The sequence below is a fragment of the Globicephala melas genome, chromosome X, assembly GCF_963455315.2.
Source record: "Globicephala melas chromosome X, mGloMel1.2, whole genome shotgun sequence".
Taxonomy (NCBI): domain Eukaryota; kingdom Metazoa; phylum Chordata; class Mammalia; order Artiodactyla; family Delphinidae; genus Globicephala; species Globicephala melas.
Genome location: NC_083335.1, coordinates 118026186 through 118035333, shown reverse-complemented (window position 1 = coordinate 118035333; position 9148 = coordinate 118026186). Strand labels below are relative to the sequence as shown.

General features: G+C 46.7%; 1 pseudogene; it reads left to right on the top strand.

Moving 5' to 3' along the window:
* The first annotated feature begins 492 nt into the window (after positions 1–492).
* Positions 493–8852, top strand: LOC115842415 (mitochondrial import inner membrane translocase subunit Tim8 A pseudogene; annotated as a pseudogene).
* Positions 8853–9148: the final 296 nt, after the last annotated feature.

Sequence of the window (9148 nt, the reverse complement as noted above, 5' to 3'; positions counted from 1 at the left end):
GAACTGTTCCTGGAATGTAAAGAAGAACATCACTGCAGAAAAAGTACCACTAACTGTGGTGTCTTAGCAATTCCCTGCACCTCCAATGGGTGGGTGGGGAAAAAAGGTATAATTCACTGTATTTCCAAATAACATTAAATTGTAGTCAAAATATTTAGTGCTCCAGTCGATCTGGTCCAAAGAAGCCAACTGGTTGGAAAGAGTTTGTGGAATAAACACAAAAATACAACGTAGCAACGATTAGACAAGACCCATCCCAAATTTTATCAGCCTTCTTAAAACCAAAGAGTCATCAGTAAAATTTTTCAATGGGATCCAGGTTCGATTTCAATGATGCATGTCACTGGGGTCAGGTAAAAAAGGTTTTTGTTCGGGTTTTTTTTTCTTTTTGGCCACAGGAGGTTCAAGCTGCCCTTTAACACCAGGATGGTTCGAGGCATTTATAGACGCATCAGCCCTATTTTCAGATTAAGATTCCGTAAGGGTGTAACCATGCATTTTCCCATCTTCAACCCCAGGTGAGTTCTGCAGTTCATCATGGCGTCCATCTGATGTCCCTGGATGCAGGTGACATCGTAGATATCCCAGAGGTTGACTTTCTGGGTTTGAGATCTCAGCCGGACGCCCAGATGTGGTGTCTTATTCCTCTTGCCTGTTCCTCCAAAGCCCACTGCAAATTTTAAAAGGCATGAACCTTTAAGCAATGGCATTTTGAGCGCCCGTCTCCCCATGAGAAGGGACCTGACATCACAGCAAATGTATGAAAATGGACTCCCCTGATTTTGTTGGCCAGAAGCACACAGACCTGGCAGAGAGACGCAGTGACATCAGGTGATGTTTGGGGTTTAGCCAAAAAAAAAAAAAAAAAAAAGTATTCAACTATTTTTTTCAAATATTTTGGTCTTGGCAAAGCCTACTTTTTAAAAGGTGTTTTCCTTCATTTTAAGACCCATGAGTATTTCGAGGGAAATGTAATCCATCTGACAGAAGCATTTTTTTTAGCTCACCACAGACAAAGTGAGAAAGCACCACTTTCACTGGTACTTAGAAACCATGGAACTGCTGGGGGAAGTGTGGTCATTTCCCAAACTGAAATATCGTGCAAGGTATGAATGATAAGAAGACGACGAAGAATGCAGTGACTTACCCAGAAGCAACAGATTCGGAAAGGAAATTCAACAAGGGAACCAGAAGTAACTCCCGCTACATGATCCCTTTATTCTTTGTTTGCAACCAGACTATATCTAGAACACATCCTGGGCATGGCAGGGAGAAAAGAAATAGAATAAAACACAAACTCTGTGTCCTCTCATAAGTAGCATGGTTCCTAAAGACAGAGAAAGAATTGGAGAGCAGTGAAAACGCAGCAGACACAGCTACAGGAGAGACTCAGTTCCGCAAACTCACTGGCCACATGGCCACAAGTACCTGCATCTTGTGGTTGTTATGTCTTTCCGTGAGCAGCTACTGGGCTCCAGTGAAGACACAGAGATGGACAGACGTACCAGGAGGAGATCTGGATAAAAGTGCACTCGTTGCAGGAATCAGAACTCGGTGAGTACTCCTCAACCAACTTTTTATTTTGTCTATTTATAGAGAAATAAAAGCCCCAAAGGCAAGGAGTTCATTAGAGGAAAGCAGAACAGAATCTCTGCCAGGGAGGAGTCCCCAGTCCACGGTGAAGGAGCCCTCAGTCCATCCAAAGAGGAGGGGAGAAATCTTCAATCCATGGCAGAAGAGCCCTCGGTCTAGTCATTGTAAGCCAATTCTGCAGAACCAAGAAATGAACCACGGCTCAAGTCACTGGGGCCTCTGATCTCCTTGGACCTCAGGGAGCTGTGCCCACAACACGGGGGAGCTGAGCTGGGTACCAGGGGCCACCCACTTATCTCATTCCCAAGAGGGACAGAGGCAGGCGCAGGAGTGGAGGGTGTGAATATCCCAACGAACAGATACGCAGGCATTCCTGAAGCATCAGAGAAAATTTAGCCAATAGGGTTAACACTGCCTTAAAGGGCTTTTCCACAGGGAACATCCGATTAGTTGCCAGGGGCCAATCTTTCCTGCTTAACAAAGCTGCAAAATATTCTAATGTACTCCTCTGTACGATGCTAGGGATCTGCGTTAGAACGTCATCCAGCAGAGTCAGCGTTGCTGTTTCTGTAACGATGGAAGCCTCTCTGTGGTGGTTAATGTTGTGTCTACTCGGCTGCACCTTGGTGCCCAGATGTGTGGCCAGACATTCCTGTGGATGTGTCTGTGAGGGTGTTTCAGGATGAGATTCACATTTAAATCGGTGGACTTTGAGTAATGCACATTGCTCTCCATAACGTGGGTGGGCCTCATCTCATCAGCTGATGGCCTGACTGGAGCAAAAACATTGATATCCTAGAGCAAGAGAGAATTCTGCACAGATGGCCTTCAGACGTCAGCTACAACATCGGCTCTTCCCTGGGTCTCGAGCCGGAGGTACTACCCCAGCGATTTTGGACTTCTAGCCCTCACAGTCATGTGAGTCAGTTCCTTATAACAATCTCTTTCCCTCTCTCTAGGCTATGGATATAGACAGATAAAGAGCAGATAGATAGATGAGAGATAGATAGATAAAAGATAGATACATAGATACACAGATAGATGCACAGATGATAGGTAGACAGACAGATAGATACATAGTCAGTTCTGTTGGCTCTGTTTCCCAGGAGTACCCTGGCTAATACAACCTGTCTTCCCTTTTGCTCCTACCGTGTATTTTCTGGCAATGTGACTCCTGTGCAGCATTGTGGGTGGCAATGAGACAATAGCTAGAAATGTACAGATAAGTGTTATGCCGTAATTATCATCAATAGGAAGCCTTGGCAGAAGAAAATATTGACATCGTCAGCTGGCCCAAGGAAATGTGAATTGGATGTATCCTTGTCACCTGCTTCAACCACCGGGAAACTCCAAGACAGGAAAATACAATAAATAACCTGAATTCTTTTTGCAGGTGAGTTCTATTTAGACGTTTCACCATGTTTTAATTCCATAAAATTGCCTACTTGTGTGAGAGAGGAATGCTTGGATATCTACCTGGAAATTTCACAGCATGTTTGGAAACACAGGGACGTATGTTATAGCCCACGAAAGGGCTGGATCCCAAGGACCCCCACAGCTACGGTCCTTGCCATGAAAACAAAGAATTGAATCATCTGTAGGAAAGGCGTGTTTGATTTAATTTCCTGATCTCTGCAACACGGCCTCCCTGTACTTGGCGAGGGTGGCGGGCAAGGCTCCCAGCCCAAGTGCCCGTGAATATTCCATTAGAAATCAATTAACCCACGTCTGCTCAGAAACACTCCAATCATCCGAGGTTACACGCCGTGCCTGATGCATTTATAGCCCCCATGTAAGTAGTCCCCGGAGACCCCCTAATGTGTAAACAGCATAAAAAATGATCCTTTATTCCTGCGAGCTTCACCTGCCACCTTAATTGAATAAATGGGGCTGTGATCCAGGAACACTTCTGCACACACGCATCATGGTGACTCATCCACCACACGTGGACACACGCCCACCTCCCCGCTCTCCCCTCGCTGAAGAGATAGTCCAGGACGATTCTCTTGTATTGAATGCACATTCTGCTCCAAATACTGCAGGTCCACACTTTTCTCCTCTCCCCATCCCCAGCCTGCAGAAGGAATAGAAATTAACGTTTAAGGCAACCGTGTCTTATGTCCTACGTATTTAATCGTATAGAAAGGACACGTCCGACTGTGAGGACCATGCCCCAGATGTAAGCTGATTTTACCTTAAACAAAACCCTACCTGCCGGTCAGGGAACCACCTGTCATGACCCAGTTTTGCCAGTCTGTGGGACGTGGCCCAGGCTTGCCCGTTTAGAAAGAAAAGGAATGACAAGCGTTTTGGAAAACGCCCCCAAAGCTGCACAAGTCAACACCAGGCACAGTCCCCAAATATCCCTTAAAATGAGCTCCATGCCTCCGCCATGGCCCTGGGGCTCTGCCCCGCCCAGAGCCCGCCTGCCCTCGATGCCACCCCCCGACGCTGTCTCAACACCAGTGTGCTTTCCTAGACACACCCCACCCCACCACTACCCCCGACCACTGGTCACTTTCCCTATTTGATGCCCTTAAGAATTCTCAACAGTGCCTGGGTTGTGTCACGGATGAACTAGGTTCCACTTTTGTCATCTTTCTCCCTCTCCTGGAATGCATGCTTTTCCCCCCGGTAATCTTCAACTGTGATAAAACAACACAACACACAATTTACCACCTCCGCCTTTTTTAAGTGCACAGTGGAGTGGCATTAAGTCCATTCACATGCCACCATCCCCACCATCTTTCTCCAGAACTTTATCATTGCCCCAGACTGAAACTCTGTGCCTGTCGCATCCTAAATCTCTGTCCCCCTCCCCTACCCCTTAGCACCGCCATCCTACTTCTGGTGAATTCAGGAATCACCTGAATGATGAGTGGAATTCTACAGGAGTTATCCTTTCCTCTCTGGCTTATTTCACCGAGCATCATGTCCTCGGGGTTCATCCACGTTGTAGCAGGTGTCAGAATGTCCTTCCTTTTCGTGGCTGAGTCACATCTCACTGTTTAGATATATCCCATCCTGTTTATCTAATCATTCATCGATGGACTTGCTTCCACATTTTAGCTACTGTGACCAGTGCTGTTGCAAACATGTGTGTCCTGGAAACGATGATGCTTGAGTCCCTGAATCTGCCTGACATGTGCCTGGGCTGCAGTGGGTCCCCTAAACGTACGTGCCAACTAAATTCCAGCGCTCTTCCCTTTTTTTTTTTTTTTTTTTTTTTTGCGGTACGTGGGCCTCTCATTGTTGTGGCCTCTCCCATTGCGGTGCAACAGGCTCCGGACGCGCAGGCTCAACGGCCATGGCGCGCAGGCTCAACGGCCATGGCCCACAGGCCCAGCCGCTCCGCGGCATGTGGGATCTTCCCGGACCAGAGCACGAACCCGTGTCCCCTGCATCGGCGGGCGGACTCTCAACCACTGCGCCACCAGGGAAGCCCTCTTCCCTTTTATTATTTATTGGAAGCTACTCAATAACTGTACTTTGTAGAATGATAATCCCTCTTTCAGAGATGGAGAAAGTGAGACGTGGCACGGTAATTTTCCCACTCTCTCATAGCTGGGAAGTGGCACATTTGGGGTTCACGCCGAGAGCTGACCACTTTGGAGCTGGAGGTATGATGCCATGTGGACCATCGAGGCAGCTCCAGTTCAGACACTGCAGTGGGTCCCGAAAACTCCAGGAACCAGTTAACCACTGTCAAATATCGAGTCCTCCCTCGGGCCGTGGTTCCAATTCATGACAGAAGGCAGGCAGAGCTACTTGGGGTTAAATACACAAGAGGTCGAAGAGACAGTAGCCATGATGTAGTTCCCCAGAGTTTAAAAGACAAAGGGTCCCTGGTAAAGACATGAGCAACTTGCTGACCTGCCGGGGCTCGAGCTGATGGAGAGCATGAGAGATGGGGAGAGATTTCCCAGGAATCAACCCTAAAGGACGGAGCCTATAGGAACCAGAAGGTGGGTATGACGAACTGAATAATAACCCCCAAATGCTCACGTTCTAATCCTGTAAACTGTGAACTTATATGGCAAAGTCTTTGTAGATGTGATTAAACATCTCAAGATGTTTAATACAGTACCCTGGATTATCCAGATGGACCCTAAATCCAATGACAGAGTCCTTCTAAGAGACAGAAGAGGAGAGACACAGACACAGAGGAGAAGCCACATGAAGACGGAGGCAGAGACAGGAGGGACGCGGCCACAAGCCCAGGGACGCCTGGAGACCCCAGAAGCTGTTAGAGGCGGGAAGGACCCTCCCTGGAGCCTCTGGAGGGAGCACAGCCCTGGGACACCTGGACCTCAGACGTCTGGTCCCCAGGAATAGGAGAGGATGAATATGCAATGTTTTAAGCCCCTGGTTTGTGGTCATATGTCACAGCAGCTCCAGGACAATAACACTGAATGATTTTGAAGTCTCCTCTCCAGCTGAAACTTCACATCAATGTATTTACATGTCTCTCTCACTTTGTGTTTGTCCACTCAGTCTGCCAATAACAACATGCCACAGATGGGGTGGCTTAAACAACACCCTTATTTCCCACAGTCCTGGAGGCTGGGAGTCTGAGATCATGGCGTGGGCACATTAGTTCCTGGTGGTGTTCTCTTCCTGGCTTGCAGGCGGCCACCTTCTCTATGTGTCCTCACACGATGAAGAGAGAGCTCTGATCTCTTCCTCTTCTTATAAGGATGCTGATTCCATCATGGGGTCCCCACCCTCATGACCTCATCAAAACCCAACCACCTCCCAAAGGCTCTACCTCCTAACATCATCCCACTGACAGTCAGGGCTTCTACATATGAAGGACACACATTCCGTTCACAACATCACTCGTACGTTGGACTCTTTTGATGGGAAAATATGTATGTAACCAATTTAACAGGCTCTGGGAGTAGTTTTTACTGGAGAATCCTTGAGATGTATCTGTCCCTACCAGTGTCCCCAGGGTGCACTGGAGGAGGCTGTACACAGAGCTCTCTGATGTGGGCATCGCGGGTACCAAGCATAGCTTTTTAGGGTGATACCTTAATTGTCACTCATAGTCTGCCACCCACATGAAGATGATGACTATGAATCCCAGTCTCCCACCAGGACACCAAGCCCATCAGGCACAAGTTACCTGAACTTAGGTACAAGGTCACGAGGAAAGAAGCAATTGCCAGGGGATCCGCATGGCCAGACCAACGTAAACCCGCACGGGTCTGGACTTACAGCCTTAGGGCTGTACCCTGAGAGTTCACCACATGATGACAGTCCTGGTGGCATGGCTCCCACCCCCTTCAAATAAACAGAATAATGTTAAATTATGATCAACATACTATTCTGTGTCCTTAATTCTCAGGCACTCTCTTTATCTAAAATTACTGAAATCAAAACATCTTTCAAAAAGAAATGGACACGTGAACCACAGTGGATTTTATTTTTCCAATAAGTCCTTTCCTTTCAAATCACTTTCCATTCAAATCACTAGTTTATTAGCGCATGTCATCATTAGATTGAGAAAATACGGTGCGTGCTCCAAGGAATGAAGGTGAATATTTTAAAACATTCTTCGCATTTATGGATGGAATATGTGTATCCTCCCAAAATTTATATATTGAAACCCCAGCCTCCAAGGCGATGCTGTCAGGAGGTGGGGCCTTTGGGAGGTGACGAGGTCATGAGGGTGGAGCCCCCATGGATGGGATTAGTGTCCTTATAAAAGGGACCCCAGAGAGCTCCCACGCCTCTCCCACCAGGTGAGGACACAGAGAGGACGTCCATCTATGAACCAGGAACAGAGTCCTCACCAGACATTAAGTCTGCCCTCGGCAGGACCTTAGACATCCAGCCTCCAGCACCACGAGAAATAAATATCTGTGGTTTAAGCCCCCGAGTCTGTGGTATTTTTTTTGATAGCAGCCCAAAGAAATTAAGACATTCACCAAAAGGATTTTCTGCTTAACATTTACGTAAGTGGGAGAAAAAATAACGTCAACTAATTGCATACAAATGAGCATTCTGTTTAAACAAAGTGTTACCCACTCACCAATTCCTGCTGACTTCTGTAAACACTTCTCCTTAATGCTACATCGTTTCTACTTAAAGCCCATTTAAATTAATTTCATTTCTTCAATTTCCTAGAGAGCTGACAGCAGGGTTTGGGTTTATAGGAAGAGCATGAGGTGAAGCGGGAAGTGAGATTAGAAATCTTTGGCATATGACAAACTTGATCAAGTTCTTGGGGTCCACTCAGAAGGGACACAGCAGAAGAACATGTTTAACTTTGATTTTTCACTTGCCTTAGCCAAGGAAAAAAATGTTAAAAGAGGGGAAAAGAGATGCTATGAATAACTATTACACACACACACACGCGCGCACGCGCACCCATGCATTGCATGAACACAGAACACCTACAATTGCCAGACAGAACAGCTGGAAGATAGATGTGCAATTTTGGTAAGGTTGTGTTATTAATACAATTGCTTATTTTAGAACAAGCAGTCTGAGGACCATTGTAAAACTTATTAAAAGTGGATTTTTCCATGAGTCTATATATATTTTAAAACACACCCCGTGAAGTAACTGACATGTTGTTCTGAGCTGTACGTAAGCAAGTCACTTGTTTAAAGGAAATTTCTGGTTCCACTAGAGAGTTCTAGGTTAGAGGTTTCTGCGGAGGCTTTTATGTGCTAACTCTCATAAAAAGTCCTTCCAATCTGGGCAGTTTTCTCACCATTGCCCTCTCTCTGTTTCTAATTGTGAGTTTATCTGGGAATAAATACCACTTGGAGGTCAGCACCGCCAACACAACCTCCTCCTTATTGGGCATTTAGAATTGCTCCTCAGTTTGATCTGTCCTTGAAATACTCCACTTTTGTCTTGGGCAAGAAGCGGAAACAAAGACTTTATGAAATTAGCAACCGAATAAAACTGCTAGAGGCGATGTGAAGGTCGGCGAGTTGGGCCGCGCTGGTGTGGATTCCTCCTCGTCTTCCTCCACAGCAGGTTTGGGCTCGGTTGACCCGCAGCTGCAGCATTTCATCGAGGTGGAGACTCAGAAGCAGTGCTTCCAGTAGATGGTGCACCAGATGAGGGAACTTTGTTGGGAAAAGTGCACGGACAAGCCTGGGCCAAAGTTGAACAGTTGGGCTGAGGCCTGTTTTGTGAACTGCATTGAGCGCTTCATTGATACAAGCCAATTCATCTTGAATCGACTGGAACAGACCCAGAAATCCAAGCCAGGCTTCTCAGAAAGCCTTTCTGACTGACCTCAGCATTACCTCTTTGGAAAAGGGAGGTAGTTCAAGAAATGAAGAGCAGTTGATGGGACGGTTGAAGAAAAGGTGGGGGATCGGCTCCCACCTCTGTCACTCTTGGGACATCCTGTCATCTGAGAAAGAACAAAGACCAATTTTTGTGTGTGGGTGGGTTTGAGGGTCAGATGTGTCTGGGGTTGTGTTTTTTAATGCTAATCGTGGGAAAACAATTGACAGATGAATGGAAGACGCCACTAGATGTGTATTACTGTATGTGGGACGATGCTTTCTTCGTAGTCCCCGTAACT